Genomic DNA, 16,214 nt, shown 5'->3' with positions numbered 1-16,214 from the left:
GACACGTGCTTCTCATTAGCGCTGGCGTTACTTATATATTTATTTTCGAAATCCTTCCAAGACCGCGGCGTAAAAGCCCAGCATCGCGAAGTCTGCCCGTCACATCGCTGCATCCCACGTGCGCGCGCGTGCGCCACGGGCTCGTATTTCCACGCGCGCGCGCTCGAGTCTCTAGTCTCTCTCCACCGAAGCTGCTCGACTCAGAACTCCGCACTCGATGAGCTCATGGAAACGTAACTCTTGGCCGGAATGTCTAGCGCGGCCGACATTTAATTGGTAAAATCCCGGGACGGCTTCCCAAATTTTGCCCGTGCGAATTCCTCACTCGGAATTCACCCTGGGAGTTTTGAGCGTTTCTCGAGACCACGACGGTTATTTTTGTGAAGCCCCCGCGCATCCCGTGTGACCCCCCCTCCCATCACCCCACCGCGGGCGTGGCCACCCCTGCATCATCGACGCGTCCTCGGCACACGTGTCTGTCTACTGTGAGGACTGAGACGCCTGCCACGTGGGCCCAAACCAGCGTCCAAGTCACGTGTGGGTGGAATTGCTCTTCTCACGACCCTCGCCGTGGCCGGTGTGAATGTGCCCCTCTTGTACGCATTAACTCATAATGTACATCTTTATCAATCCACCGCTGGATGTTTGTTTGACCATACTGCATCACGCTGGTCAGTGCGGGTTGGTGAAGCGAGAGTAGTGGGGGGAAGGGGTTAAGGCTGACGTTGGCTGTGACCGGGAACTGCGACGCGTCATTGCCGTTGAACCAGAGAGACGTACTGCTCAAGAGAGCACGGGGTGGGTCTCATCTCCCTGGGCAGTCCTGAGCTCGTGGGGAAATTCCACATTCCCCTGGCAGGGGCCAATCTCCATAGGATAACAACTGCATTGAATTCCCACGGAACGGTAACTCTCTTTTTTTATGAACCTGCAAGAATGGTGGGGATGAAGTCAACCCCGAACCACGATTCAAACTCGAGTGGAGGGCTCTTGCGTGGCGCCACCCGCCCGATTGATGAACGTGGCTGCCTCCTCCCGTGTCTCCGGGTGACTCCGGTCCACCTGGTCAGAGCCACGCGCCAGGGAGTCGTGCCACCCAGGGAGAGGCTCGTTCCTTGCCTATAGCCGGCGGAATCTGGCTCCTTCGTCCCGATGGGTGGACATTGAGCGATCGCAATCCAAGTTGTCGTTGCGACGTTGAATGGAATGGCTAGCGGTGTGAGCTGCTCCGCTCAATGAGCACGCGGGCATCCGAGCACTGCACGGCTAAGTCTGGGCCCTGCGCATGGGGAAGGATCATCAAAGAGGAGGAGGCCTTCATCCAGCAGTGGATTGACTGCCACGTGGTGCAGATGGTAGTGCACATGTCTAGCGATCAGAAGGTTGTGAGTTCATATCCTGCTCAGGACTCAGCTGCAGTCCATCATCATCATCATCATCATTTCTCTGGAGTGGATAAAATGACTGCTGCTATGTGAGAGAGATGTCAGGAGGAGATTGGATCCCACCATGGAAATGTGGAATGTCCCTGCCATTGCTACCTGCGGAGGTGACTGTCGCTCCATTGTCAATCGAGATAATCGCAGCGGACCCAGAGCTGGCTCGGATTAGGCCATACAGCAGTGGAGCAACGGGATGGCCTCTACACCCCCATGTATAAAGAAGTAGACAACAAAAACAAAAATCCCCCGTGTAGCCTTAACAGACTGTTGGGGCAAGTGCTGTTAGCGAGCACCTATGAAGGCCGACACAAGACACGAGGGGGGGGGGGTCAGCACCACCCCCGGCTGCCCTTGTATCTCCAGTGGCGGTGTTTACACACAGCACCAGGTACTTATTTGAGGCTGAGTCGACCTAGGGGAGGCTCATGACCGGTTTATAAAATCGTCTTTGCTGTTGGCCCTGAGCGGGAATCGAACTCGGGTCGCCGGGTTCGTACCGCAGCATCGCGCTTACCGTTGCACTACCGCTCCCCACACAGTTGTAGACGCAAACACGCAAACACGCACAGACGCACACGCATAGACGCACACACGCACACACACACAGACGCACACACACACACAGACACACACACACGCACACAAAGATAAAAAGATCCCCCGTATAGCCTGAACAGACTGTAGGGGCAAGTGCTGTTAGCGAGCACCTATGAAGGCCGGAACGGTACACGAGGGGGTGGGTGGCCAGCACCACGCCCGACCGCCTTTGTCTCCCTAGTGGCGATGTTTACACACCACACCAGGTACTCATTTAAGGCTGAGTCGACCTAGGGGAGACCCAGGACCGGTTCAGATAATCGTCACTGGTGTTAGCCGTGAGCGGGAATCGAACCCGGGTCGCCAGGTTCATAGCGCAGCGCGCTAACCGCTACACTACCACTCCCCACACGCACACACACACAGACGCACAGACGCACACACACGCACACACACGCACACACACACAGCCACGCTTGATATAGTGAACGCTCACCACGGGTACGCCGAGAGAGAGAGAGGGCGAGTGTGTGCGAGCTTTCGTCGCCAGTCGTCTGCCTCCGAGACACGGGAGACTTTGACAGCACACCGGTGTGCTGTACAGCAACAAACAATACACACAATAGAAAAGGTAAACAAATAACTAAAATATATATATACAAATACAACTAAACTATATATATTTTTGTTATCTTACCCGGGAAAGCCCAGTGAGTTATTAGCTTCTTTTCGAGAAGCGACCTGGCTTTCATACACACGACAGCTTAATGACCATGCCACCTGTGGCACCCACAACTTCCATCGTTCTAATTTATTCACGTCCCCTGGCCAAATAACGGTGAATTAAGTGAAACACCACTTGAATCGAGTCTTATCGAATTATTCACTCTCAATAGCCGTATAAATGCATACATCGGCACGGCGAAAGTGCTGCTACCACAGGTGGAGCCGTTCTCTGCTCTTTCCCCATGGGCTGCGGTACATCGAGTGTGCAGGCGGTGCACCTGCGCCAGGGAACCCCACGGGCGCCAGGTTACCGAGAGGGTAAGGCCTCGGACCGGTGGGGGTCCCTCATTCCTCGCACCGGGGCCCACGCCAAACGCACGGCTTTCTGAGGCTCTTCGCTCTCAATGAAGCGGTGGTTTCTGGGGGTTTGTGGTCCGTAATGAATTCCTGCAGTGGGCAGACGCCTCTGTCCCCTGTGGGAGCGTGGCTGGAAGATGACGCCACGTGGCTACTTCTGGACTCGTACTCAAATCTAGAATTAATACTTCTGGACTCGCGTCAGGTCGCCTCTCCAAACCGCACGCCGAGGCCACCCACGGAGATCGTTCTGCCACGTGGAAGGCGTCCGGCGTGTGTTTGCAGTGCCAGTCCTCTCTGCTAGGTGAGGCCAAGCGAAGTGAAACATCTCGCGTCTGTCCTCTCGTGCTTTTTGCGTAGTCGCTTGTGACCGGGCAGAGACCATCAACTAGTCGCCACGCTTAACAACCCGGTATTGAACCCGGAATTAAACGCGGGTGGCTGAAACCCGAATTCAAACCCACGGTCTCCACCGTGCCGGGCTCAGTGCTCTGACATAGCCACTCTCAGCCGGATGCGCTTCGCTGCATCTGGTAGAGCGGTCAACGTGTGATGTGAGGTTGATGTAAACAAGCCCAAGGCTTTGCTTGGCCACAGGGAGTGGACCCTGAGTCAATGTCTCCAGGTGCGGTGGTTGTAGTCGCCGCTGTCATGGGGCGATGCTCCCCAGTGGCTGGTGGTAGTTGGTGTGTGGTGAAGGTCCCCAGTGGCTGGTGGTAGTTGGTGTGTGGTGATGCTCCCCAGTGGCTGGTTGTAGTTGGTGTGTGGTGATGCTCCCCAGTGGCTGGTGGTAGTTGGTGTGTGGTGATGCTCCCCAGTGGCTGGTTGTAGTTGGTGTGTGGTGATGCTCCCCAGTGGCTGGTTGTAGTTGGTGTGTGGTGATGCTCCCCAGTGGCTGGTGGTAGTCGGTGTGTGGTGATGCACCCCAGTGGCTGGTTGGAGTTGGTGTGTGGTGAAGCTCCCCAGTGGCTGGTTGTAGTTGGTGTGTGGTGATGCTCCCCAGTGGCTGGTTGTAGTTGGTGTGTGGTGATGCTCCCCAGTGGCTGGTTGTAGTTGGTGTGTGGTGATGCACCCCAGTGGCTGGTGGTAGTTGGTGTGTGGTGATGCACCCCAGTGGCTGGTTGTAGTTGGTGTGTGGTGATGCAACCCCAGTGGCTGGTTGTAGTTGGTGTGTGGTGATGCTCCCCAGTGGCTGGTGGTAGTTGGTGTGTGGTGATGCTCCCCAGTGGCTGGTTGTAGTTGGTGTGTGGTGATGCACCCCAGTGGCTGGTTGTAGTTGGTGTGTGGTGATGGTACCCAGTGGCTGGTTGTAGTTGGTGTGTGGTGATGCTCCCCAGTGGCTGGTTGTAGTTGGTGTGTGGCGATGGGCCCCAGTGGCTGGTGGTAGTTGGTGTGTGGTGATGCTCCCCAGTGGCTGGTTGTAGTTGGTGTGTGGCGATGCTCCCCAGTGGCTGGTTGTAGTTGGTGTGTGGTGATGCACCCCAGTGACTGGTTGTAGTTGGTGTGTGGTGATGCACCCCAGTGGCTGGTTGTAGTTGGTGTGTGGTGATGCTCCCCAGTGGCTGGTTGTAGTTGGTGTGTGGTGATGCTCCCCAGTGGCTGGTTGTAGTTGGTGTGTGGCGATGCACCCCAGTGGCTGGTTGTAGTTGGTGTGTGGTGATGCAACCCCAGTGGCTGGTTGTAGTTGGTGTGTGGTGATGCACCCCAGTGACTGGTGGTAGTTGGTGTGTGGTGATGCACCCCAGTGGCTGGTTGTAGTTGGTGTGTGGTGATGCACCCCAGTGACTGGTGGTAGTTGGTGTGTGGTGATGCTCCCCAGTGGCTGGTTGTAGTTGGTGTGTGGTGATGCTCCCCAGTGGCTGGTGGTAGTTGGTGTGTGGTGATGCTCCCCAGTGGCTGGTTGTAGTTGGTGTGTGGTGATGCTCCCCAGTGGCTGGTTGTAGTTGGTGTGTGGTGATGCTCCCCAGTGGCTGGTGGTAGTCGGTGTGTGGTGATGCACCCCAGTGGCTGGTTGTAGTTGGTGTGTGGTGATGCTCCCCAGTGGCTGGTTGTAGTTGGTGTGTGGTGATGCTCCCCAGTGGCTGGTTGTAGTTGATGTGTGGTGATGCTCCCCAGTGGCTGGTTGTAGTTGGTGTGTGGTGATGCTCCCCAGTGACTGGTTGTAGTTGGTGTGTGGTGATGGTCCCCAGTGGCTGGTTGTAGTTGGTGTGTGGTGATGCTCCCCAGTGGCTGGTTGTAGTTGGTGTGTGGTGATGGTCCCCAGTGGCTGGTTGTAGTTGGTGTGTTGTGATGGTCCCCAGTGGCTGGTTGTAGTTGGTGTGTGGTGAAGCTCCCCAGTGGCTGGTGGTAGTTGGTGTGTGGTGATGCTCCCCAGTGGGTGGTTGTAGTTGGTGTGTGGTGATGCACCCCAGAGGCTGGTTGTAGTTGGTGTGTGGTGATGCTCCCCAGTGGGTGGTTGTAGTTGGTGTGTGGTGATGCACCCCAGAGGCTGGTTGTAGTTGGTGTGTGGTGATGCTCCCCAGTGGCTGGTTGTAGTTGGTGTGTGGTGATGCACCCCAGTAGCTGTTGTAGTTGGTGTGTGGTGATGCTCCCCAGTGGCTGGTTGTAGTTGGTGTGTGGTGATGCTCCCCAGTGGCTGGTTGTAGTTGGTGTGTGGTGATGGGCCCCAGTGGCTGGTTGTAGTTGGCAGAGGTGGGACAAAGTCATTGTTATGCAAGTCCAAGTCGAGTCTCAAGTCATCAAATTCATGACTCGAGTCTGACTCGAGTCCAAGTCACATGACTCGAGTCCACACCTCAGAGGTGGGACAAAGTCATTGTTATGCAAGTCCAAGTCGAGTCTCAAGTCATCAAATTCATGACTCGAGTCTGACTCGAGTCCAAGTCACATGACTCGAGTCCACACCTCTGGTAGTTGGTGTGTGGTGATGCTCCCCAGTGATCCAGTCCAGAGCCGCGGCTGTCTCTGGCTGCGTCCACAGCGATGTACAGTGAGGAGCAGCGTGCTTCATTGCTCTGCAGCAGCGGCAGCCCTCCAGAGAGCCTTCAACAATACATTCCTGTGCGTATGTGCTAATGTGTGTATAAATATCGCTCGCTTTTTTAATTTTGACTTATGTCTGCAGGTTTTTTCTTCGCAGTAGTCTCCCCCCCCCCACTCCCTCTCACTCTCTCTCTCTCTTCCTTCTCTGGACCACGTTAGACCATCTAGGGGCAGTTGTTTAATGAACGGGGCGATTGAAGAAGTTTCAGAGCAAGTGTTTCTAAGCCACGCGTGTCTGATGTTTGTTTAAATCATGAAGGAAGTGGAACCCTTAAGAGGTGCCTTGGGAATGAGTGTTGGCGCCGTGGGCAGCTCAACTACGCAACGAAACCGGCGGTGACCCGAGTTCGATTCCAGGCCACGGCTGACATTGGTGGAGATTGAAATCTGAATTGGTCCTGGACCCCTATTCCGTAACGCGCACTGACCTGCACGGGGAAGTATGGTCAAACTACTGCCACGGCCGACACGGCACGGGAACAAAGCATTCGTCTGGCAGTGGATTGACAAAGGGCTGAAGTTTATATTTTACTGGTAGGAACCACCTGGTTCCACCAGCACACAGAGGATTGTTGTGTCCGTCCGTCGTGCATCCAAAAATGGGAGGGGTGGGGCTGGGTGGAGAGGGGAGGGTGGAGAGGGGAGGGTGGGGAGGGGCTGGGTGGGGAGGGTGGGGCTGGGTGGGGGGTGGGATAGGTGGGGCTGGGTGGGGAGAGAATGGTGGGGAGGGGCTGGGTGGGAAGGGGCTGGGTGGGGAGGGTGTGGCTGGGTGGGGGGTGGGAGGGATGGGGCTGGGTGGGGAGGGGCTGGTCACCCCGTGGTGCCCTTATAAAACTCAACGTTTAACCTACTCACGCCGGCTTGTGTCCGCCCTCACAGTCGGCCATATTTGCGGAATACACCACGCCGCCGTTGACCCTGGCCATTGACCGAGCAACCCAACGTTCCTACCAGCTCCCTCCGCAGGACAATGTGTTTTTTGGGCTAAAACGTCGCTGTGGGTTGCATTCGCTGCCCAGCGAGACAGACTGCAGTGGGATAACTAATCTGTGTTACTGTATTCCATCAGAGCACACACTCAAATTGAAGATGCCATATTGATAATACTGTAATATAATAATATGGTCTAACATATATATAGATCCTAATTTAAAACATGCTGTAGAGTTTGTAACTACAGACACGTGAGAAAGCAGCCAGAACCGGCAAGACCAATTTCCCAAGCTCTGCAGTTCTTTATTGGGATGTTTGGGAAACCCTTTTAGTGCGCGTTTATACGTGTGAGTGCAAACCGGAGCACCGAGGGTGATAGCACTCAATCCCCGTACAGATTGAATACAGCTGGAAATGAACCCACGTGTTGCTGTACTGACATCATACCGTGGCCCATCGAGCCAGGAGGTGGGAGCGTCAGTGCACTTGGGCAGGACGCGTGGCCACGAGAAGGAGTGGTGGCTGCTGGACGAGCTTGGTGTGGGAATGTCACCCAAAGGAGGGGACATGCCCCAGAACGCGGCCATGGACACGTGGCAGTGAGAACCGGCCGTGTGTGCAAGCGAGACATTTCCATTTCAAGGGATTACCGAGGTGATATAAAAAAAATTGCAAGTTGGATTGTGGCGTCGCAGGACAATGAGGGATGGCGATGCCGTTCAGAGGCCTTCATCCAACGGTGGCTAGAGCGTGGCTAATGGCGTGGTGGTGGTGGCGGTATTGTTTGTCAAGACGCGTCTCCCGGCTCAAACGAGACTCAATAGGCAACCCCGAGTCAGTGGACAAGACTCCACATTCCCGTGGCCTTGTATATGCAGAGGACATCCACTGTTGGCCTCCCACAAAGTGGTACCTATTTTATCGACCCCGGAAGGAATGATGGGTATGGTTGGTCTCCCCCCCTCCACCACCCCACTGGGATCTATCTGAACGTGAGTGACATCGTCCTTAATGTTGTGTCGGGCGACCAGATCGTTTAGCTGTCAGCCGCGGGCGGACAGAGGTGACGTGAAGGGTTGGCGCGAGTGTCCCGGGACCAACAATAACAACCGCCATTCACCACTAAGTGGCGGTGACGTCACCACGACGCTTGTGCCAGGCCATGTGCACCTTGAGGCCACGTGAAGTGTTGAACGCCCGCTGGCGGGAGGTCACGGGACAGACCCAGGTGCCACGGGTCGACTGACTGAGATGACCGAGATGACTGGCTGATGCACCACCTGTGTGCCTTCTACTGTGCCAACTTGCTGTGCTTTAGCCACCCGGCGTTCTGCTCGTTGTTGTGAGCGTCGCTCCTCCGTCCTCCGTTGTTGTTGGAGGGCCACTGCCTCCAACTGCCCAGTAGCGTCCTTCACAAGCCTCCTCCACAGAGGCCGATCTTGACACCGCTGGTACGAGTCATCAGCAAGTTCACTCAGCTCCACATCCTCCTATACCAAGTCACTCCATCCCTTCTCTAGCCCGTGCCCCGCCCGTTAAGCCCCCTCGATCTGGCCAAACAAAAGCTGTTTTGGCATGCGGTGATTTGGCATGCGGGCTACATGGCCCAGCCAACGCAACCTTGCCTGCCGGAGGTGCTCACCGATGGGACTTTGTCCAGATCTTTCGAGGAATTGTGAGCTCCTCACACAATCCAGCCTGGTTAAACCCAGGATTGATCGTAGGCAGGCCAGCCTAAATGTTTATAACCGGCGAAGATGTTCCATTAGGGAGGTCAACGTTTCGCAAACGTAGAGAAGGGAGGGAATGACTGTGGCCGAGAAGACCTGATGCTTCATGCGGAGCGACAGACCAGGTAGCTTCCGCACAGCGTTACGGAACCGATGGAAAGATAATGCCGTTCGACTGATTCGAAGTGAGACCTCTGCTGTTAAACCGGAGCCGGTCATAAGCACACTGCCCAGGTATGGGAAACTTTTCACTCTCTCCACAACTGCCCCATCACTGATTGGGAGTTGTGGGGGTGGAGTGCCCGATGGTACAAAATACCCAGGCAGGTGCTTCGTTATGGTGGGGCTGATGGTAAGGCCCCACCTCTTAGTGGCACACTCCAGTTTCAGCAGCAGCGCCTCCAACTCATCCTCTGAGTGAGCTGCAATTACCAGGTCGTCGGCATACAGTACATAACGCGGTTGACCAATAGGGAGCAATCCCTTGACCGCTCCCGGGCATCGATCAGCCTCCCATTGTATTTGTACCAGATGGAAATTCCTCCGGTGCAGCTATTGAAGGCTTCACGAACTACGTGGTCGAAATAGATGTTAAATAATGTTGGAGCCAGAGGACATCCCTGTCGCACCCCAAGGTGTACAGGGAATGGCTCAAACTCCCGGCCACGTAGTTTTACCCGGGCCTGGTCACCATCATGAAGGTCCTTAATGATCGTGAGCAGATGGTTAGGGACTCTGAAAGCACGAAGATCAACCCATAGACCAGGCCTACTGATGGTATCATAGGCCTTGACCAGGTCAATAAAGCAGAGATGTAGGTCTTGTTGGAATTCCCTACACCTCTGATGTAGCAGACGGACAGAGAATATGGCATCTGTGCAGGACCGCCCCTTCCTGAAACCGCATTGGGGCTCCGCAAGCCTCTCCTCAGCGTGCCTGGCAAGACGATATTGAAAAATCCTTGCCAGGACCTTTCCCGGCACACTGAGGAGTGAGATGCCCCTGTAGTTGTTACAGTCTGTGCGGTCCACCTTCTTAAAGAGGGGGGCCACCAGGGCATCCTTCCAATCCTGCGGAACCCGTCCAGTGGTCCCGACTGTTGTTATGATGTCAGGTAGGGCAGTCTGCGCACAAACGCCACCCTCCCTCAGCATTTCGTCACCAGCAGCAGCAGCAGCACACCACACTGACGGAATGGTCGCACTGCCAACGAGTTCCCACAATCCCGCGTCCGATCTGCACGACGGCAGACGTCGGCGCAGGGCCGCCGTGCCCGGGGGCTGCCGCACAGCCCAGGGCACGGGATACCCTGGCTGACAGAGGACCCCCCCCGGGGAGATGGAGCGGCGTTCAGCGGGCGACGGGGGGGAGCTCGGCGTGCGCGCGATCCGCTCCAGCGAACTGAACGCCACGCGCTTGTGTGCACCACGTGGCCAGTGGGGGGGGGGGGGGGGGGGGGGAGTGGCACGTGCCCCCCCCTCCCCCAATGATCCGATCGAAATCCCTAATTTGCAGGGTAGCGTGCAGGGTTGAGTTCAGGGTGGAGTTCAGGGTAGAGTGCAGGGTAGAGTGCAGGATAAAGTGTAGGGTGGAGTGCAGGGTGGAGTGTAGGGTGGAGTGCAGGGTGGAGTGCATGGTGGCGTGCATGGTGGAGTGTAGGGTAGAGTGTAGGGTAGAGTGCATGGTGGAGTGTAGGGTGGAGTGCAGTGTGGAGTGCATGGTGGAGTGCATGGTGGAGTGTATGGTGGAGTGCAGGGTGGAGTGTAGGGTGGAGTGCATGGTGGAGTGCATGGTGGAGTTCAGGGTAGAGTGCATGGTGGAGTGCAGGGTAAAGTGTAGGGTGGAGTGCATGGTGGAGTGCAGGGTAAAGTGTAGGGTGGAGTGCAGGGTGGAGTGCATGGTGGAGTGTAGGGTGGAGTGCAGGATAGAGTGCAGGGTGGAGTGTATGGTGGAGTGCAGGGTGGAGTGCAGGGTGGAGTGTAGGGTGGAGTGCATGGTGGAGCTCAGGGTGGAGTTCAGGGTGGAGTGCAGGGTAGAGTGCATGGTGGCGTGCATGGTGGAGTGCAGGGTGGAGTGCAGGGTGGAGTGCAGGGTGGAGTGCAGGATAGAGTGCAGGGTGGAGTGCAGGTTGGAGTGTAGGGTGGAGTGCATGGTGGAGTGCAGGGTGGAGTGCAGGGTAGAGTGCATGGTGGAGTGCAGGGTAAAGTGTAGGGTGGAGTGCAGGGTGGAGTGCATGGTGGAGTGTAGGGTGGAGTGCATGGTGGAGTGTAGGGTGGAGTGCAGGGTGGAGTGCAGGGTGGAGTGCACGGTGGAGTGCAGGGTGGAGTGCATGGTGGAGTGCAGGGTGGAGAGCATGGTAGAGTGTAGGGTGGAGTGCAGGGTGGAGTGCAGGGTGGAGTGCAGTGTAGAGTGCATGGTGGAGTGCAGGGTGGAATGCAGGGTCGAGTGCAGGGTGGAGTGCAGGATCACGATGCACGGATCATCCGATGACAATATCGTTCATAGGAGCGGTGAGTTTTGCGTTGCACGTACAAAACAATGTCTAAAGTCCAATCTGGCTAAATAAATCATGTAAACACAGTTTTTATGCCAAGCATAACAAAACACTTCATAAACACACCCTATGTTATTGTTATTATCATCATCAGCAGCAGCCCTCTGGCGAGTTGGAGAGTTTTCCATCGTTTTTTACGGGGCAGGCGAATCTTGGGGGGGGGGGGGGGGGGGTGAGAACACGAGACCCAGGCCGCCTGGAGCCCCCCACCGGAGCTGGAACCCGCGTCACGTGGGGCCCCCCACCGTAGCCGCCGGAGTTCGCGTCACGTGGGGCTACGTCCTTTGTCGTGAACCTTGACGCTTGAGCGTGCGGTGCAAATCCGACGTCGAGTAAGTGCGTTTCCTACAGCAGAGTGTCACGTCAGATCACTCTCGATTCGTGTCAAGTCGGAGCATCGCCCTGGTCAAAGAATGAAAGCGGTTATGCTCATGTTTTACGGTGGGCCAGAGCCAGTGGTGGACATTCCACATTCCCATGGCGGGTGCACCGTACTTTCTACACGACCACCGGCCGGAAGACTTTCTCGCGGAGTCGGTACCCACTGCATGGAAACGCAGGGTCGGGAACAGAGCTCGTGTCTCTGAGTATGAGGCGCGTGTCTGTGTGTGTGTCTCTGTGTGTGTGACTCTGAGTGTGTGTGTGTCTCTGTGTGTGAGTGTCTCTGTGTGTGTGTGTCTCTGTGTGTGAGTGTCTCTGTGTGTGTGTGTCTCTGTGTGTGTGTGTCTCTGTGTGTGAGTGTCTCTGTGTGTGAGTGTCTCTGTGTGTGAGTGTCTCTGAGTGTGAGTGTCTCGGAGTGTGAGTATCTCTGAGTGTCTCTGTGTGTGAGTGTCTCTGTGTGTGAGAGTCTCTGTGTGTGAGTGTATCTGTGTGTGAGTGTCTGTGTGTGTGTCTCTGTGTGTGTGTGTCTCTGTGTGTGTCTCTGTGTGTGTGTGACTCTGAGTGTGTGTGTGTCTCTGTGTGTGAGTGTCTCTGTGTGTGTGTGTCTCTGTGTGTGTGTGTCTCTGTGTGTGTGTCTCTGTGTGTGTGTCTCTGTGTGTGAGTGTCTCTGTGTGTGAGAGTCTCTGTGTGTGAGTGTATCTGTGTGTGAGTGTCTGTGTGTGAGTGTCTCTGTGTGTGTGTGTCTCTGTGTGTGTCTCTCTGTGTGTGAGTGTCTCTGTGTGTGTCTCTGTGTATATGTGAGTGTCTGTGTGTGAGTGTCTTTGTGTGTGAGGCTCTGTGTGAGTGTCTCTGTGTATATGTGAGTGTCTCTGTGTGTGTGTGTCTCTGTGTGTGAGTGTCTCTGTGTGTGTGTCTCTGTGTGTGAGTGTCTCTGTGAGTGTCTCTGAGTGTGTGTGTCTCTGTGTGTGAGTGTCTCTGTGTGTGAGTGTCTCTGTGTGTGAGTGTCTCTGTGTGTGAGTGTCTCTGTGTGTGAGTGTCTCTGTGTGAGTGTCTGTGTGTGAGTGTCTCTGTGAGTGTCTCTGAGTGCGAGGTGCGTGTCTCTATGACCTCCTGTTACAGGTGCTGGCTAAAGTGGCCCCTCGGTATAAAGTCATTGTCCGAGTTGGTCATGATGCTGGCACCTGGTCTGGAGTGATTGGAAGGCATGGGCCAGATCAGCTCAATAACAACGGAAGAAGGCCGCTAGATTTTTTTTACAGCCCATGGGCTTGTAATTACCAACACGCTGTTCCGGCATCGGCACATCCACACAACATCATGGATGCATGCCGGGTTCAAGCAAGAACATCTGCTGGACTATGTAGTGACGGACCAGCGGATGCGAGCCCATTTCCTTGACACCAGGACCGACCGTGGAGCTGATCTGCCCTCTGACAATCGACTTGTCATCTGCAAGATACGCCAGCCATTCTTCCACTCCGGTGGTGGGTGTACACTCAGGATCCCATTCCAACCTAAGGTGGCCTGGTCTCAGCTAGCTGATGGAAGTTGCAAGCGAGAATTTCATCATCGCTTGCAGCTGGGCTTGGCATCGTCCCCCACTCCTCCTGATGTTGAGGGTAATGGGCGAGGTTTAGGACTGTGACTCATGCAGCTGCATTGGCTGCTTTGGGTACACGGTCCAGACCTCCCCAGAGACCCTGGCTGACAGAGGAGGTGTTCAAACTGGCTGAGACAAAGCGACAGGCCCACTCTCATCGGCTACAGCATCCCACGTCAGAGAATGAGAAGGCTTACCGCAGCCTTCGCTCGGAGGTTCAGAGAGCCGTGAGGCGCTGCAAGGATGGGTGGTGGTCGCGGGTTGCTGAGGAGATGGAGTCTGCCTCAGTGGCCCGCGATCACAACTCCCTATTTAACTCCATCAAAAAGTAACCTGCAGCGCCACACATATTACCATCATGAGGGGAAAAAACGGTGATCCAATCTCCAACCCCCAGGAACAGGTTTGCAGATTTGCTGAGCATATCTGTGAGGTCCTGGGGGAGGGCAAATCCCTCAGCCAGGAAAACATCGTGGCACAAAATGGGGATGACCCTGCTGAGGCTGCAGTGCCTCAAAGATTGGAGGAAGAAGTCACCCCCTGTGAGTGGCTGGCTGAAGTGCCATCTGTTGAGGAAGTACTGAAGGTGATCCAGAGTCTGAGACTAGGAAAGGCACCGGGCAGAGATGATCTCCCAAGCGAAATGATGAGGGAGGGTGGCGTTTGTGCACAGACTGCCCTACCTGACATCATAACAACAGTCTGGACCACTGAACGGTTTCCGCAGTACTGGAAGGATGCACTGGTGGTCCCCCTCTTTAAGAACGGGGACCGCACAGATTGTAACAACTACAGGGGCATCTCACTCCTCAGTGTGCCGGGTAAGGTCCTGGCAAGGATTATTCAACATCGCCTTGATAAGCACGCTGAGGAGAGACTTGCGGAGCCCCAATGCGGTTTCAGGAAATGGCGGTCCTGCACGGATGCCATATTTTCTGTCCATCTGCTACAGCAGAGGTGTAGGGAATTCGAGCAAGACCTACATCTCTGCTTTATTGACCTGGTGAAGGCCTATGATACCATCAGTAGACCTGGGCTCTGGGTTGTTCTTCGTGCTTTCGGAGTCCCTGGCCCTCTGCTCACAATCATTAAGGACCTTCATGATGGTGAGCGGGCTCGGGTAAAATTACATGGCCGGGAGTCAGAGCCATTCCCTGTACACCTTGGGGTGCGACAGGGATGTCCTCTGGCTCCCACATTATTTAACATCTATTTTGACCACGTAGTTCGTGAAGCCTTCAATAGCTGTAACGGGGGATTTCTATTTGGTACAGATATAATGGGAGGCTGATCGATGCCCGGGTGTGGTCAAGGGATGGCTCCCTATTGGTCAACCATATTATGTATGTCGATGATTTGGTAATTGCTGCTCATTCAGAGGAGGAGTTGGAGACGCTGCTGCTGAAACTGGAGCGTGCCACTAAGAGGTGGGGCCTTACCATCAGCCCCACCAAAACTAAGCACCTGCCTGGGTATTTTGTACCATCGGACACTCCACCCCCACAGCTCCCAATCGGTGATGGAGCAGTTGTGGAGAGAGTGGATAGTTTCCCATACCTGGACAGTGTGCTCATGACCGGCTCCGGTTTAACAGCAGAGGTCTCACTCCGAATCAGTCGAGCGGCAATATCTTTTCATCGTTTGCATAAGGCTGTGTGGAAGCTACCTGGTCTGTCGCTCCGCACGACGCTTCAGGTCTTCTCGGCCACGGTCATTCCCTCCCTTCTCTACGTTTGTGAAACGTAGACCCCCCTAATGGTGCATCTTCGCCGGTTGGAAACATTTAGGCTGGTCTGCCTACGATCCATCCTGGGTTTAACCAGGCTGGATTGTGTGAGGAGCTCACAAATCCTTGAAAGATCTGGGCAAAGTCCCATCGGTGAGCTCCTCCGGCAGGCAAGGCTGCGTTGGCTGGGTCGTGTAGCCCGCATGCCCAGCCACCGCATGCCTAAACAGCTTTTGTTCGGCCGGATAGAGGGGGCTAAACGGGCGCGGCACGGACTAGAGAAGAGATGAGGTGATGTGGTACAGGAGGACGTGGAGCTGAGTGGACTTGCCGATGACTGAGTGTGAGTCCGCGTGTCTCTGAGTGTGAGGCGCGTGTCCCAGCCACTTTCGCTGTCGTTATCCACTGAGCAGCGTTAGGTCTTTCGTGACAATTACTTCTTGAAAACGAGAATGTTAGCCACCCTGCCAGAAAGCCGCTCCACACACAGAACAAACTCTACCCGTATTTTGCAAGCGTCGTTAACGATGAATATTTGTTTATAAAACAAAATACAAAAAAAATTACAACTCATGAAGGTTTTGTTTTTTCTATCTGATATCTGATATTTTCAAGGATTTCCGGTGGGTTCTGTGCTTGTGTGGCTGTTTCATGATTGATGGACTCCCCCTCTTCGGAGACGTTTGTACACCATGCAACGTAACTCACCCCGCACGCTTCTCGACGACGTTGTATTTAAATGTCTATCGTTGGCTGTATCGCGACAGGTTAGAATACAAAATAAATCGTGTGACAGCGTTGGCGTCTGTGGCTCCACGCGCCGCTCTCCCCCGCCGCTCGCAAGCAACCGGAAGGTGACGGGGTCGGGGGCCTTCTTTGTCTGACCTCGAAATCGACATCATCACCTTGGGGGGGTGTTTCATTCCTTTGTCACTTCACCGCATGATGAAGGACTTCTATGTCGGGGGGGGGGTGGGGGAAGGTTTGACCATACTTCACCACGCCGGTCAGCACGGGTGGGCCCACGATGGGTTTGGATGTCGCTCGCTGCGACGTTGGCCGCGTCTGTCGCTCCGTCGTCGCAGCCCGGGGCTTCGTGCGCTCCGCAAAAATCGCGAGCGGCCCTCGTGGCTCATGAACCCGGCCAAACGCGTCGTGAGAAGCGGTGGCGGCGGTCCCATATGGA

At 55.2% G+C, this 16,214-nt stretch overlaps 1 protein-coding gene across 1 annotated transcript in view; it reads left to right on the top strand.

The window, feature by feature from the left end:
* LOC133356795 (uncharacterized) overlaps positions 1 to 16,214 on the top strand; it is a 492,315-nt gene that overhangs the window by 3,094 nt on the left and 473,007 nt on the right. The window lies entirely within an intron of this gene.

Source organism: Lethenteron reissneri, chromosome 55, assembly GCF_015708825.2.
Source record: "Lethenteron reissneri isolate LAM-NWPU_2019-01 chromosome 55, ASM1570882v1, whole genome shotgun sequence".
In the NCBI taxonomy this organism is placed as follows: Eukaryota; Metazoa; Chordata; class Hyperoartia; order Petromyzontiformes; family Petromyzontidae; genus Lethenteron; species Lethenteron reissneri.
The sequence above is the reverse complement of the archived record's forward strand: the minus strand, read 5'-3'. Positions and strand labels throughout refer to the sequence as shown.